The following is a 15014-nucleotide window of genomic DNA, read 5'->3' as shown; positions in this document are numbered from 1 at the left end:
GGATTTAAAAGTTTTAGGAAAGTTTGATTCATAGGGCTGAACGTTTTTTGATTATCTGGTTTACTTTTCTTTCCTGGTGTGAAACTGAGGCCAGGCCAGGGTCCCATTATAGAAATCACCAAGCAAACATATAATAAAACAGTAATCCTTGTTGTGTAGAGTTCACAGCCTAAATAATAGTGTGACATTTGAACAATGCTGACGTAAAGTATATCAGTGAAATTTCATTCCCTTTACATAATAGGTATTGAAGCATTAAGAAATGTGTATAATTTGCATCAGAAATTAATATATTTGAAATTATAATTTTAATAAAGTGGCATAATTTTGAAGTGAGAGACATCGTGTTATAGTGAGATGTCACAGTTATTATTTAAGAAGTAAATATTTACAAACATTATTTTTAAGAGAACATAAGATAAACTTCTCTAGAAACATTCAGTTACTTTCCCTATGAAAACATGTTGAAAATTCTCCTTTTGGTGAGATCTTATCTAAACTTGGAAATGTTTTTTGCATTCATGAGGCAAATTACAGTATTGCTAATCATTCTCAAGATCAAATTAGATCTCATACACATACTAACAAGAGTTCATTCACTGCCTTCATTTCTGCCCTATCCAAACCGAAATAATGAATTTTATTTGGCAAAACCTATTCTGGCTCAATCTAGACATGTCATCCTAACCTTAGTGATACTACCAGGATATCTGTACACAGGACAAGCTTCCAAGAAAGATCAACTAGACAGTATGAGCTTCCAAGAAAGATGAGCTGAAATGAACTACAATACATGAAAGCAGTGCTTCTATATACTGATATATGCTAACAGCAGGTGGTGCTGTACCTTTAAATTAAAGGCAAACTGCGGCTCCCCCCCCACATGTGCATGAAAATAAAAATACAGTTTAAGCTTCATCTACCTCCATACCAATAATAATTATGGAAGCAGATGAAGCTTGAACCATTTTTTTTTTTTTTTTGATGTGTATGGATTCATATAAATGTTTGTGTATATATATGGTATACGCTATTTCTGGTTTAAAAGTTCTGGTGAGAGTTGTCCTCTTGTCTTTGTGAGGCTTCACAGTGCTGGCAGTCGGGGGGTTAGCGTGTATTACTTGCTACAGTCAGAACTAGCCTTCTCAAATGTGACAGTCCTCTTCTGAAGGAGAAACCTTCTGCTTATTTTTGTTATGCTTCGAAGCCTGAGGTAGATAAAGCGTATAGAGCGACCTACAGTGGAACAACTCACATTTATGACAGGTTTTCCTTTGGTCATCACTCTGTTGTATTTAAGTGCCCTGAATGCATGTTGATTTGTTTGGTTGGTTGGTTTGGTTCGGTTTTGTGCGTGTGTGTGTGCCAGCTCTACTGAAGGGGCAGCAAAGCCCAGAGGTGTTATGTAATTTTCCTGGGAAGATTTTGGGCTTCCCTCCTCAAGTTCAACCCATGCTCCAGCTGCACAGTTTAATTATGGGATAGCCCTTCTCAGTCTGCTCCCTGATACAGGTATCTCTGTAGATGGTGGCGAGATCTCTGTATGTAGAGCTGAAGCTGAATTTTAATGTCTCTGACAGTACTCTGAGTAAGTAGGAAATTACAACAAATGACCACATTCCTAGAGGATCTTGTGAAGATATCCCAGTGAACAGTGAATCGTCTGAAGTATAAACCAATTCGTTTAACCTATCTAAAGGAAGGGCTAACAGTCATGCTAATCAAAGGCACAGAATGTTATAAAGCTTTTAAGATTTCTCCCTCCATAATAATTTCCATTACGAATTTTCCTTTCTCTATAGGTATAACTCCACTGGCAAACAAGAAGTTCAAACAGAATATCATATATGGAAAAAAGTCTACATGCAGTGTATGAAAAATGTGTGAAAAGTCTATTTATGAGACTCAACAGGCAAATTCGGTGGCCTACTGGGTTAAAACACAGTAACTAAATTATGCATTTCCTGGTTGTATGTTATTATGAATGATGAGTCAGAGAATGGTATTTTGTTCAAAAATATATCTGCTAATTCAAATCTACCTTAAGTGCTTCTGTGTCAAGCTGAGCACTAAAAAAAATACCATTACCATTGCATTAACTACATCTATGGAGACTCCTTTTCTATTTCATGAGAAGAAAAGTGGTTATTCTTAGAAGCTGGTGGTACCTAAAACAATTACCAAAGTAACTCTTTGAATACCTATTTAAATACTTGCCTGCTAAAGATAAATGAAAGCCACAATATTTATTGGGTTCAGTTTACAGTCAAATGGACATAAGGAAGGGCATTATTGACAACCTAATTATCACTGGGAGCTGGATGTGTGATGTGCTTATTCTGGAAATTTAGAGAGCTTTCAGTTTTATTGATAGAGAAACAAAGAATGATGAATTCTTTCAATAAAAAGAAGCAGTTGTTACATATTGGGCTTAAATGGTGTAAGGCATGATTATTGTTTTGTAGTTCAAACAAAATAAATGCATGTTAATAAGAGACTGATCAAACAAATTACTTTTTAACATAGGTGAAGAAAAAAAATGAGAATTCTTAACATTTCTGTAGCTTTCTAATATATGTTAGTTATAAAAACTATTTTGATTTTATAAAAATCCTGTTTCCAGGACTGCTGCTAATTTCTTTTCCTTTAGGGCTAAAAATTTGGATAAACCAAAATAAAGACAACTTTTTTCTTTTTGCCTTGCTGCACACTGCTGAGATTTGGTGTTTTTATATGAGTTAAGGCCCTAGCGTTTATCACCCTGTGCCTATCGTAGGTACTAACAGATGAGCATAGGTTGGAATCTTGTAAAGGATTTCATTGCTTTTACAAGGCTTCTCTTAAGCCTACATAGATTTACACGTATTTAAGTTGTTACTTAACCTTTGGATAAAAATAGGTGGGTTTTTTTACAGTGGATATTACCTGAATATGCATTTTGTTAGTTCCAAAGTGAGTGTTACTATAGAAATATGTATACTAGAAGGAAACATCCTGGGTCTGCTGGTGCTAAATTCATAACTCTGCAAAAGACTCATTTTAAAAAAAAAAAAAAAAAAAAAAAAAAAAAAAAAACACGTAATATGCAAGCTTTATCTTGCCTCCTTTTAGTAATGTTCTTTTCTTCATACATTAGACCTTGTTTAAAGTTAAACATTTATCCAACTGCCTCTTTGGTGTTGGTGTTTTATTAATCATCTTACAGATGATCAATAAAATATTGTTCTATGAAAATTTCAGAAAATGTTTGGAATGATGTCATACTTGCAATAAATGCCACTGAAGTTCACTGCAGTTCTTTTGCAACAAAGTTGACACATTCATTAGCAGGGAAACCGAGAAACAGCTTGTACAGCTTTAAAAGTATGTCTGTCTAGACAGCAGATGAATGGAGAAGGAATTCTTCCTGCATTGGCCTTGAGCAAACTCTATATGAAATTGCATGTACTTACATGAGCCAAGACTGTGGTCACCAGACAGGAGAGCTTAAAATCCTCATTCTAGTTATATTTTATGTAATCATGATTTGTTTACATATTATAAATGAACATGTATTTTTAGTGTTGGGTACTCTGCAATAATACAATTTATGGCTTACGCAACCCCAATAATAAAAGTATATAGATAGAAAGACATATCCTTACAGGAGGAATAGCAATAGTAGTCTTTCATCGCTCATTGTGTATTCCTGGCAGAAAAAAATAATCTTCAGGATAGAGCCGTAAATCTGAGCTGCAGTATACTCAGCAACATTTGTGGTTGTGCTGGAGGCTGACAGGAACTATGACGTGGCTCTTCCCCAATGCGCTCCTCGTACTTGCTTCCCCAGTGTAGACCAAAAGGCTCAGTTCCTTTACGGGCAGGTCTCCCTCTCCCTCCAGGGAATTTCAGTCAGCCTACAGAGACTTTGAAACATGGTGAGCAAAGAGACGGGCAAATCCCTGACACTCAGTTCTGTCCAGTAGTCACCAAGAAACGTAGCAGAGTTGGCTGATAGATTCCTCAGGGCAAGGTGGTGGCAAGTATTTACTCTGTTAGATGTTCACACTTGCAGTCAAAACATGGCGTGAACTGAACTAAGGGCATATGTCTGCACACTTAATTCATATGTAGTATAGCTTAACCCATAGTAAAAGAGTTCAGATAAAGCATGCTGCTTCACGTTTGTTGCAAGCTAAGAACATACAGTGTTCTCTGTGTTCAGAAAGGTAGCTCAGCTGATGCTCGGTAAGCCACAGTAACTTCATTCATTATCAGTTCCCTGGGAAGCTAGGCCGCAAGTCATATAATGTCACACAGGTTAAAATCTCAAGAGGTTTTAACAGATTCCTGGTATAACGTTCTCAGTATATGACTGTCAACATATTGACATTTGTGAGTTTCAGCTGACAGCTTCAAAAGAGAAATTCTGTTTAAGAGTTATTATTATGAATGATAAAAGGGCACAGCAGATTTGGAGCATCAGAGTAAGGGGACAAACCTCAGGAATCAAGCGAGGAAGGTGTAAGCAACATAGTCTATAAATGTTGGCATGGACTTGATAGAAACCTCAGGGGAAAAGAGTGAAAGAGAGCAGTTTGAACAGCTGTTCCCACAATGTGCCAACATAACCTCAATGGGAAGGAAAAACTGGACAGAGCGGATCGCATGCAGCCGGTGCTGAGCCTGGAAAGGTTTCCTTAAGTCAGCACGCACGCAGACTCTGGTGCCACGCCAAGCAGAATTGCATCTGAACTATCAGGAGAAGCAAGTAAGAATAATCATAAGGAGCTCAGAGCAGCAGCAATCTCACTGAGCCATCTCTGCCACTCAGCTCTGTCTGGAGGATCAAAGATTGAATAGCGACATGCATTAACTGGAGGAAGCTTAATACAAAGCACGCATGTATTCCGCGCCACTAAGGCAGCCTCGCAACCTGAAGACAATGGCAGGAACAAGGCATTTTAAAGCACAACGTGCTGCATGTTTTACTGGCGCCTGTGCTCACGTTCCTTATCCATTTGCATAGTTAATATCAGAAGTCCAATACACGGAAACTGTTCGTGACCTGAAAAATCAAATAGGGGAATGCACGCTGGGATGAGCTACGTGGAGCTGCTACTTTCCAGATTTTATCTGAGGCCTAAGTGACTGGTTTCTTCATCATCCCAGCAGTGACTTAAGCCACTGATTGCCAACACTTTCTTTTATCCCTTCTCAACTGAAAAACTTACCAACCTTTCCACATTCACCATGTCAGACGCTGTATTTCTTCACATTCGATCTGCTCTGCCTCTGGGAACTTTTCCACACCTGACTGATTGGAAATCAAACAGTAAGCGAAAGCTGGTCAGTGAGCAACTGTTGACTAAAGTTTCCATTTGTTTTCTGTACATTTTTTAAATTCATTAAGTCCTTCAGAACAGCCACCCAGAAGTTTCTTTAGGGAGTCATACTGGCAAAAAGAAAAGCTAGCCATATGCGTGATAGCTATCTTTATTACTAATATAAATAAAAGTTCAGACAAATTAATGGTTACAGCCCTGGCACGATAGGCACAAAATGAGGAAGTATTAAGATATAACGTTAGGGAACAGTTTAAAAAAAAAAAAAAAAAAAAGTTCTTTTTTCCTTTCCAGGTCACAAAATGTTCACGTTTATCACTTCTCTGTATATAATATACGGGACTTGGCAGTAAACTCAGGATAATACACTTGGTTAATTTATCATGTTAATTTGAATCCATATCAAAATATCATTAAATATCTTTTTATTTTCCTTAACAAATGCAATTTCCTTTTCTAAGGAAGTAAATCTTCATACCATTTTTCTCTGAAGTCATTAATGAGCCTCAGACACCTTAAAATCAATTGGATTTTCCTCTACCAGACACTTTCTTCTCTTACTAATTTTAATAAAACTCCTAATTTTTTAAATTTATTTTTTAACTGGCAGGCAAAAGGTGAATGGGAGCTCTCAGTCTCAACCCTTTCCCCAAGTTTGCTGTATTCAGCTTCCCCAGAACAGGCAGAGACAAGTTGGCAGTCAGCCTGGAGGAGGAAGAGGAGGGGCTGACAGTCAGGGCACTCAGGCTCCAACAACTTGCCAGAGAAGCGTGTGCCAATTTTACTTTCCCCCTGCAGCGAGAAAATTAGTTGGATAAAAGCCTTTCAGGCAAGCAACATGCAAGCTACTTTTTTTCCATTTGTATACCCAGTATGGGGTTTTTCTAGAAATCTTCCTCTCTCTCCCTTCTCCTCTCTCTAATTTTTAAAAATCATCTGTATCCCAATTTGCACCATCAAAAATACCTACAAAAAGCATGGAAGGAGAAACAGATGGAGGCAGATAGCGTTGGAGGGAAGATGGAAGGCTGAATAGCTTTGTATGGTTAATTGAGTGGTTAATAGTTCGTATCGCTTTATAGTATTACACAGTAGCTTCACCAGATAGACTGAGAGAACTGGAAGACTCCTGTCGAGGTGGAGATGTTTGGAGGAACTGCAGCCCAGGGTTTCAGGGGTCCTGGGTACTTACAGAAAAAAATAACAAGTAGTGAAAAATAAAGAATGTTTAGAAGGACAGCTAAATCATGTAATATTTGGACTGTTTGATCTAACCTGATGATTTGCTAAACGATGTCAATTAATGGATTCAGTTAAACTTTTATTTGTAGAGCATGAATATAGCCCTGTGAATGCAGATAGCAGCTTTGAAGAGTAACAAATAGGGTGTAGGAAGGAAAAAAGCACTCAGCAACTGGGTGCCTGAATAGTATGGAAGAAGGCACTCCATTTTATCTTCTGTAATTGCTCGTTTCAGAGTTTGCTGAATTTATAGACCACAGTGCTCTACTGTGGTTTCTTACAAAGCAAGACCCTGAAGAGATTTTAAATAAATGTTTACAGTTCATCATAAACTTGGAACGTGTAGTGCAGTTGCAGATACTTAGTTTGTTGCAGTGAGGCAACATTTTTAAGTTGATATTCCTTGAAGAACAGAGTAAGGACTCTGAGCTACTTCAGTAGAAATATGCAAAATTTGAGTGTCCTCCTATGCTTCTTCACATGAGTGGTTCACCAGGAGATTTCTGTAACTTCCATTATTGACTGTAAAAGGTGATTCTAGACAACAGGATTACAAAAATTGCAAAAAAATAGCATTGATATGTTTCCAGGGTAATATTGTTACTCTTTCGATATTTTCTTTAAACTGCACTCTACCTCCTGGAATCATGATTCTCAGAAATTTTCAGGTTTTCAGGTGGGCTATTTTCTGGCAAAGTATGTTGCTGGGTTTTTAATTACTTTTAGGCCTTGAAATGTCAGATGATGAATTGAAAATATAACTAGAATATGTCCTGAGTTTTCTTTAGGGTTTGTTGGGGGTTTTTTTCCATTTTAAGAAAGAAATCTGCAGAACCCCAAAGCCATGGGTTTTTTCATTGCTTTTAAGACAGTCCTGAGATTTTGGGAGGAAAGCTGATACTGAATCCTTGCAACTACTAATGCTGTGATGACAAATACATGACTACATTAGCAAAGAGAAAAATTCAAGCAGCGTGTCACATTACTTTGTCTGATTGTGGATGAGGGTATTTAAAATTTGATTCTTGATTTTTAACGGAAGTATGTTGGACTCTGTGCTAGTCACAGCCAGGAGCCTCAGATGACAGACAGGAGAGGTTTGTACCTACAAAATTATGAGAGGTCACACGGGCATACCCGGCCTGGCTGTGCTTGCCGAACCTTCGGCCGTGCCGAGGACTGGTTTGAATGGGCGCTACTCAGTAAATTGCAGATACCGGCACCCCAATGGGCTCACAGAGGATTCACCACATACTGTTTCTTTGCTGTGAAAAACGTGATGTTTTTAACTTGAGCTGAGTAACAGATGAGATATAAACTTTACAGGGAAAAGAAAATCGCTCCAGCAGCGTCAGGGGCCAGCATGGGCCACGGGCCGGCCCTCCTCTCCCCTCTGCGGCGGGCAGAGTCCCTCCGGGGCAGCTCCCAAATGTAGGGGGAGACCCCGCCAAGGCCTGTCCTGGCTGCCCCTCACCCGGGGCCGGGCCACCGAACACCAGCCAGGCCGCTGACATGGACCTGTAGAGTGAGGATCGGCGCCCTTCCCCCATCACAGAGCCCATATTGACCTCCGCCGCGTGCAGTAGGGCGAGCCGGGTGGCTTTTTGTAGATCTTTACCTCGCGTTAACTGTTATTAGAACTCTGTGGTTTCTAAGTATAAATACATTTTCAACCACTCCAAGTGCGAAATATTACACAAGAGGTTGTGAAAGAGCGTTGCCATTAGCGCTGGGCACAAGTTATGCTGGCAGACACCAGCAAAGATTTCAGCAGAGGGAAACCGGTGTGGCAGTGGCATTGCTCTTCATCAGGCTTCCACTTTGAGTGTATCTCACATTCACATGGAGTTGTGCACCTGACAGCAGTCTGAGCAACTTGAGGACCTTGTGGCAGTTTGGGCAATGAGCACAATGATGGGGAACTCTGTCATGTTTTTCGCTTGGGTTGTAGGGCAGATCTCTGCCCTTTCACCAATTTTTAGCCTTCGTTGTGGGCTAAAACAGGTACAGACCTGTAAAACACTGTCTCAGGTGAGGATTATTTTTGGTGTTAGATCACTGAACTAGCTTCTCCAGAACACCTTACATAACACAATGCACTAAATAGGCTTTTTGATAGTACAGGTATTCACTTAACTCTAAGCCTTAAGAGCTGTACTAATTTACATCAGTCAGAGAGCTTGACTGGGAAGTACGGAAATATGTAAACCCAAAATTTAGCCCCTAAACCACCTCATGAGATCTTTCTGGGTATTACTTTATCTGTTTTCTCCTCAGGGCTGTGGGTTAGCAGTTACATGGTATTTCTGCTTCTTAACTGGACAAGTGACATCCTTTAAGGAGAATAAGAGTTTAAGAGGGAGAAATAAAGAGTAACACACTGTTGATTTATAGACATAATATTAAACTTTCCCCAAATTTTATCAGATAGTAATATTTTTAATTCTCAGAATAGCAGTTATCTACATCCATCAAGTGTACTGTACAGCCAAGAGGTCAGCTGGGCACAGTTGTGTGGTTGTGTCTCAGGGATTACCTCTCATGGGTGGTTGGTGCCCATTAAAAAGAGGGGCTGAAAAGTGTTCTTCAGGAAGGAGCAGATCCATGAACGTCATCATTTCTGGCATCTGAAACCAAAAGACAGTTGTCTTTATTAGAAGATGAAGCTATTGCAAACTTGTGATTTCTAAAAAGGAGCTAAGCCCCTCCTATAGGTGTGAGCTGAATTAAATGGAAGTGAACGTCAGAAGAGGTTTATTTTTTGACATACTAATGATCTGCTGAGAGAATAATAACAGTGCCTGTGAATGAGTGCGGAGGTACGTGTGTGCCCTAGGGCATCAGAAGCAGACCAGGGCTAATGTAGCAGGTACAGGATGTCCCCCCCGTCCTCCGCAGTCTGCCCACGTCTCTGACGGCCAGGGGCTGCCACGGGGATCACGTTGCAGGTACTGGGGCCTGATAACAACAATTTGGTGAAAGAATATTTATCCATGTTTTGTTACATTGCAGACCAAATCAGCAGCTGTGTATCTCTCCCTACATCTACTTTTTAAATTTCATTTTAAAATGCACACTCCTCCAGGAGAACAAAACCAGAGCTGGAATTTGGAAGACTCGTTAGGGAAAGGTCCTAGGAATGTACTTCAATTGTAGTAGCAAGTTGTTTCAACAAAATGGAGATTTTAAATGAGACCATTACACAGGCCATGTGACATTGTATCAGATAAAGTGTGGCCAGCAGGACTAGGGAAGTGATCATCCCCCTGTACTCGGCACTGGTGAGGCCGCACCTCGAATTCCGTGTTCAGTTTTGGGCCCCTCACTATGAGAAAGACATTGAGGTGCTGGAGTGTGTCCAGAGAAGGGCAACCAAGCTGGTGAGGGGCCTGGAGCACAAGTCTTCTGAGGAGCGGCTGAGGGACCTGGGGTTGTTTAGCCTGGAGAAAAGGAGGCTGAGGGGAGACCTGATCGCTCTCTACAACTGCCTGGAAGAGGTTGTAGCGAGGTGGGGATTGGTCTCTTCTCCCAAGTAACAAGTGATAGGACAAGAGGAAATGACCTCAAGTTGCACCAGGAGAGTTTTAGATTGAGTATTAGGAAAAATGTCTTTCCCTAAAGGGTTGTCAAGCATTGGAACAGGCTGCCCAGGGAAGGAGCTGAGTCACCATCCCTGGAGGTATTTAAAAGAGATGTAGATGTGGTGTTTAGGGACATGGTTTAGTGGTGGACTTGGCAGTGTTAGGTTTACGGTTGGACTCAGTGACCTTAAAGGTCTTTTCCAACCTAAATTATTCTGTGACTCTATAAGTCTATGTAATTTAATTTATAGTCAGTGTACTGTTGTTTAGAAAACAAAGATCTATATGTATCTTTCTTCTCTATCTGAAATCATTCCGTTTCTGTTTGACTGAGAAATTCACCTGATTTAGAAGCTGTAGCAATAAATCTATAGTATTGGCAGAAACCTATTCATAAAACGTGGAGATTTTGCTCTAAGTTCTGGAGGAAAGTCAATGTTGCAAAGTGAAGTGTAAAATTATTCCTGTCTCAATGTTATTTTTGAGTCATATATCTCTGCCTTTTATGAACAGCAGGCATATTTGGAAGAATTATGTCTGAGTCATAAATCCCTATTTGCCTGGGACATGACTAATAGGTGTCTTTAACACAGTAAGATGATATTACTGTCTTAGTTTGCAATTTTTTTAACCTCTGAAGCACATAGAACAGATGAAGTTTAAACAGTATGATGACATTAATCTATGATCTGTCAGAGCATTGTTACCTCCCTCCTTTTCTGGTCCATTGGTTCCAGCCAGCAGATCCTGTAATTTATATGAGTCCCCAAATTTATTATTTCAATATTTAGCAAGTGGAATCAGCGTGGTTGCTTTCAGAACCTGCTGGTTGTCGTGATCCATAGGAGAAAGGGAGCGAGCAAGTCAAGGGAAGGGCGGAGGGAGGAGATTGTCGTTCAGGCACTCCCTCACGCCGCATCTGCTGGGGCTGTGACTGGGGAAAGCAAAAGTCTGTTTAAGCGAATAATACTGCAAGATCTCTCTGCTGTAACTACCAGTGGGGGCTTGTCTGTTTGTAGGCAGTTACCGACCCCTTGTGTTTTGAATAGCTATACATCCTGAGTGCAACACAATAATCTTCATGAGCTGGTTTCTGTCATCCTCATTGTCCTGTAGAAAAGACAGAGAACAACTCTAACAACACATCTAAAATATTAATATTTAATACCTGTGAATATCTATGCTAGTGTAAAGGCTGCCAAGCATCGCTTATGAACAGGTTCTGAATTTTACAGAAGAGCCTATTATTGTAGTGGCAACAACACCATCTTCTCTGGGTACCTTCACTAGCTGCCTATTGTCATTATCACTAGTACTAGCTATTTATTTATCTGTTGTAGGTCAGACTGTGCGTTCCTGAACAGCATTATGCACGGTTACATTAGTTGCCCCACAGCTTATGCCCCCCAAAAGCCAAAACCTCTTCATGTGTGTATATATGCACAATGTGTTACGTGATACACTGATAAATGTTATTGTATGTAACAGGACTGAACAATACTTGGAGACTCCTGAGCATCCTCAATTATTCCTGACAGTGTGTTACCTGCAACATTAATTTATCTTGGCTGTGCAATATGAAACTACCACCCAGAAGTTTCTTTGTGAAATTTTGATGTGGTTATGTCTTTAATTGTTTGCTCTTCTATATTCCTGGTATGCGATTTGTCCCTTAAATCACATGGCATTGTATTTGCTCAGTCATTAGGTGGCCTAAATTCTTAGAAGAAAATAACTGTTGAGGAATAATGAATGAGGAATAATATATAATGCATCATTGATATGGAAATTAATCAAAATTTATGCAGAAATTCACAAGCCCTTCAGCAGTCATCAGCATTTTTTCTAAATAAAATGGTAGCTGTCCAAGTATTTACAAACAAATAACATGCCCTACCACTGTTATGGAGCTAACTGATAAGATATATTTGCTAAAGCATCAACAAATTACAGTTTGAGCTGTTCGATCAGTTGTAATTAATTCTAGATGTTCCTCAGGGGAGATTCAGTTCAAATGAACCGATTATTAGCAGTGATGAGAGCTGGATGGTGAAAACTGTATCCTTTCCTACAGCCTTCAGGAACATGAAAGCAATTGCTTGGACATGAAATAAGGAAGTGATCTGTGTATTCAAATATGACACATAAAAGAGATTTTCTGCTTCTGGTAGAAAAGATAATCAGTGTCTTTTTGTATTTTAAACTTTTTTTTTCAATATCTTTTTTTTCCTTTTTTAGCTAGAAACAGTGCAAGATAACACTGCAGCACCCTAAAACACAGAAAGTGACTGTGCAGTTTAGATTCTACACATTAGCATCTACCTCCAGGTGAAGCATGCTGGTGGTTATTTAGTTTAGTACCAGTTAGGAATTTATATTCTTTACATTGGAGAATGACTTTGTGAGCTTTGGGCTCCGCTTGAAGAAGAAATGGCATCTTGAGGTACCAAAAGCACATGCTTAAAGACAAACAGGTGAAATGACAGCAGCTGTTGCCCCCAGGCTTATCAAGCTGAGCACTGAAAAGGATGATTTTATCCCTGTGCTGTGGAGACTATCACTTTCTGATGTAAACAACTAACGTAACATTTCTTCTTAAGCAGTAATAATTGTAGGCAACATGCCACAAATGAAAAAGAAACTGTGCTACTACATCTGCTAGCCCTTGAAGGCTACAAGTGGTGACACTGGCTGCAAAATTTAGAGAATTTTTTGAATTCTTTTTAATTTAATTATGCTAAACTGTTTTAATGGAAGAATATGAAAAATAGCAGCTGTGAGAAAACTGCAAGGAAGTTGATTATTTTTGTTTTGTCTCCAACGTAACAACTTCTGTGTTACTGTGCTTTATTTTGAATATGTGTTTAGACATATTCAGAGTCTGGATTTCTATCTCCAGAGCTTTAGCTTCCTCAGACACCATTACTTAATGAGTAGTATTATCAAATATACATCACAATTTCTTTGGATATTTGCCTTCACTGCTATAATTTCATACAGCTTTTCTACGTCAGTGATGTTTTTTGTAATCATTTTGTTTTCTTAACACAATACCTTTTTTCACAGAATCCCACACATTACACAGTTTTCAGGTTTTCATAGGGCATATCACTATTTTATGTCACTTGTAATCAGGAATGGGACTTGGCTAAGACAAGAAGATAGACTTATTCAGTGCTTGAAATATACCTTCTGTGGAAAGCTAATTTCCTATTTTAAGAGAAATGAAACTCCTGGAGTGACTGCAGATGTTGCTTTATGCTACTTTTAATCAAGGATATTTGTTAAAGACTAAAAATATCTTTAGGATAGATATTCTTTACCAAATATTTTAATTTTTTATTAAAAAGGTTAATTTTCTTTCAGAAAGCTAGTATCTCTGGTCTCATCTCTGAAAATACATTGCACTCTATTTACCAAAGAACTATCATATTGTAGTCTCTGCTCATAACCAAACTGAGTTAACAAGTAAACTGGGTTACTGAGTGCCTAGATCAGAAGGTTCACTACCAGGCTCCTAGGTTGCTGAAACCCGCCTTCAGGAAGTTTTTTATTTTTATTGTATGTGTAATCACAAAGAAAAGCAGCAAACAAGTTTGTGGAAATTTAACTTGCAGACAATCTCCAGATTCTTACAAGAAATGTGCTTCAAGAGTGGTCTAGAGCAATATCTCATGAAATGTTTCTGAAGAACCACTGAAAAAGTCAAAATGTGCTTTTTGAAAGTTTAAGATATAAGATTGTACTACTGAGGTAACGAGAGACAAGTATTTAAATTCAAATATTTAAGATCAAGTGGAGAGAGAGTAAATAACTTTGCAGAGAATTTGAACAAGTTATCTTTTCATTTTGACATATGCTGTATATAGTATTGCCTCAGTGACCAGTAATGGAGAGAAAAAAGAGGAAAAATCTCCACCTTAGTTAAAATGTGGCTGTATATATACTACAGACCAGGTGAAATATCATAATCTTGCCCACATTACCTGTCTGTTGGCAATATACACACTATGTGGGTTTTTTGGCAAAAGTTTATATAGGACCAATAAGTTATAGAAAGTACAAAGTTTTCTGCCTCGTGTGTTATTAAAGATCTTTATAAAAGCAAGGTCGTATGGTAGTAATGTAGGAAGCAGAATAGAAAAGCAACTTTGTTGTCAGGTTATTGTTTTGGCTGGCATATAAAATTATCACCATGGGACCCATAAATATCATGTCAGACGAAAAAATCTGAATTCCCAAAAGGTTATGTTATTGCATTTTTACTGATTCAAGTTGATCTTTAAAGTCAGAGAGGAATTAGAGAACTTCTCTTTTTTGTTTGTTTTTTTTTTTTTTAATTCTTTGAAGCTATGCAAATATACTGAAACATGTACTTTTTTCATATCTTTCTGTCTGGATCTTTTCTAAAATCTGAGCACAGCTTTCACAGTTTTAATTTTTGAGCTGGTTTTTTTTATATGGTAAAAGTTGAGTAGATGAATTTGCATATCACTTCCAGTTGCCTAATCAGCTGAAATTAACTCTGGAGCTTAGGAAGAACAGGAAATCCCATCATTATTTATTGTCGTATTAGAAGAAATAAAATTTATTTTGAGGATTCAATTCTGAAACAAATTCCTATGGAGGTTAATAGTCTGATGTAAGAGTACTACTCTTCTGCAGTAATTTCAGTGAAATATCAATGGGCATACATTCTATGCAGCTTAAGTTAGTACTATTTTATTCATTGATGGTCAGGTGTACTAAATCTACTGTTGTTTTCTCTCTGTAGGTTTTCTTTATATTCAGTCAAATATTTTTGGAATGTGTCTGCTTCACATCTCTAGCCAGCAATGGCAGCATGATATTTCTAAAATATTTCTGC

The sequence above is a fragment of the Accipiter gentilis genome, chromosome 20 (genome assembly GCF_929443795.1).
Source record: "Accipiter gentilis chromosome 20, bAccGen1.1, whole genome shotgun sequence".
NCBI lineage: Eukaryota > Metazoa > Chordata > Aves > Accipitriformes > Accipitridae > Astur > Astur gentilis.
This window is presented reverse-complemented; position numbering follows the sequence as displayed.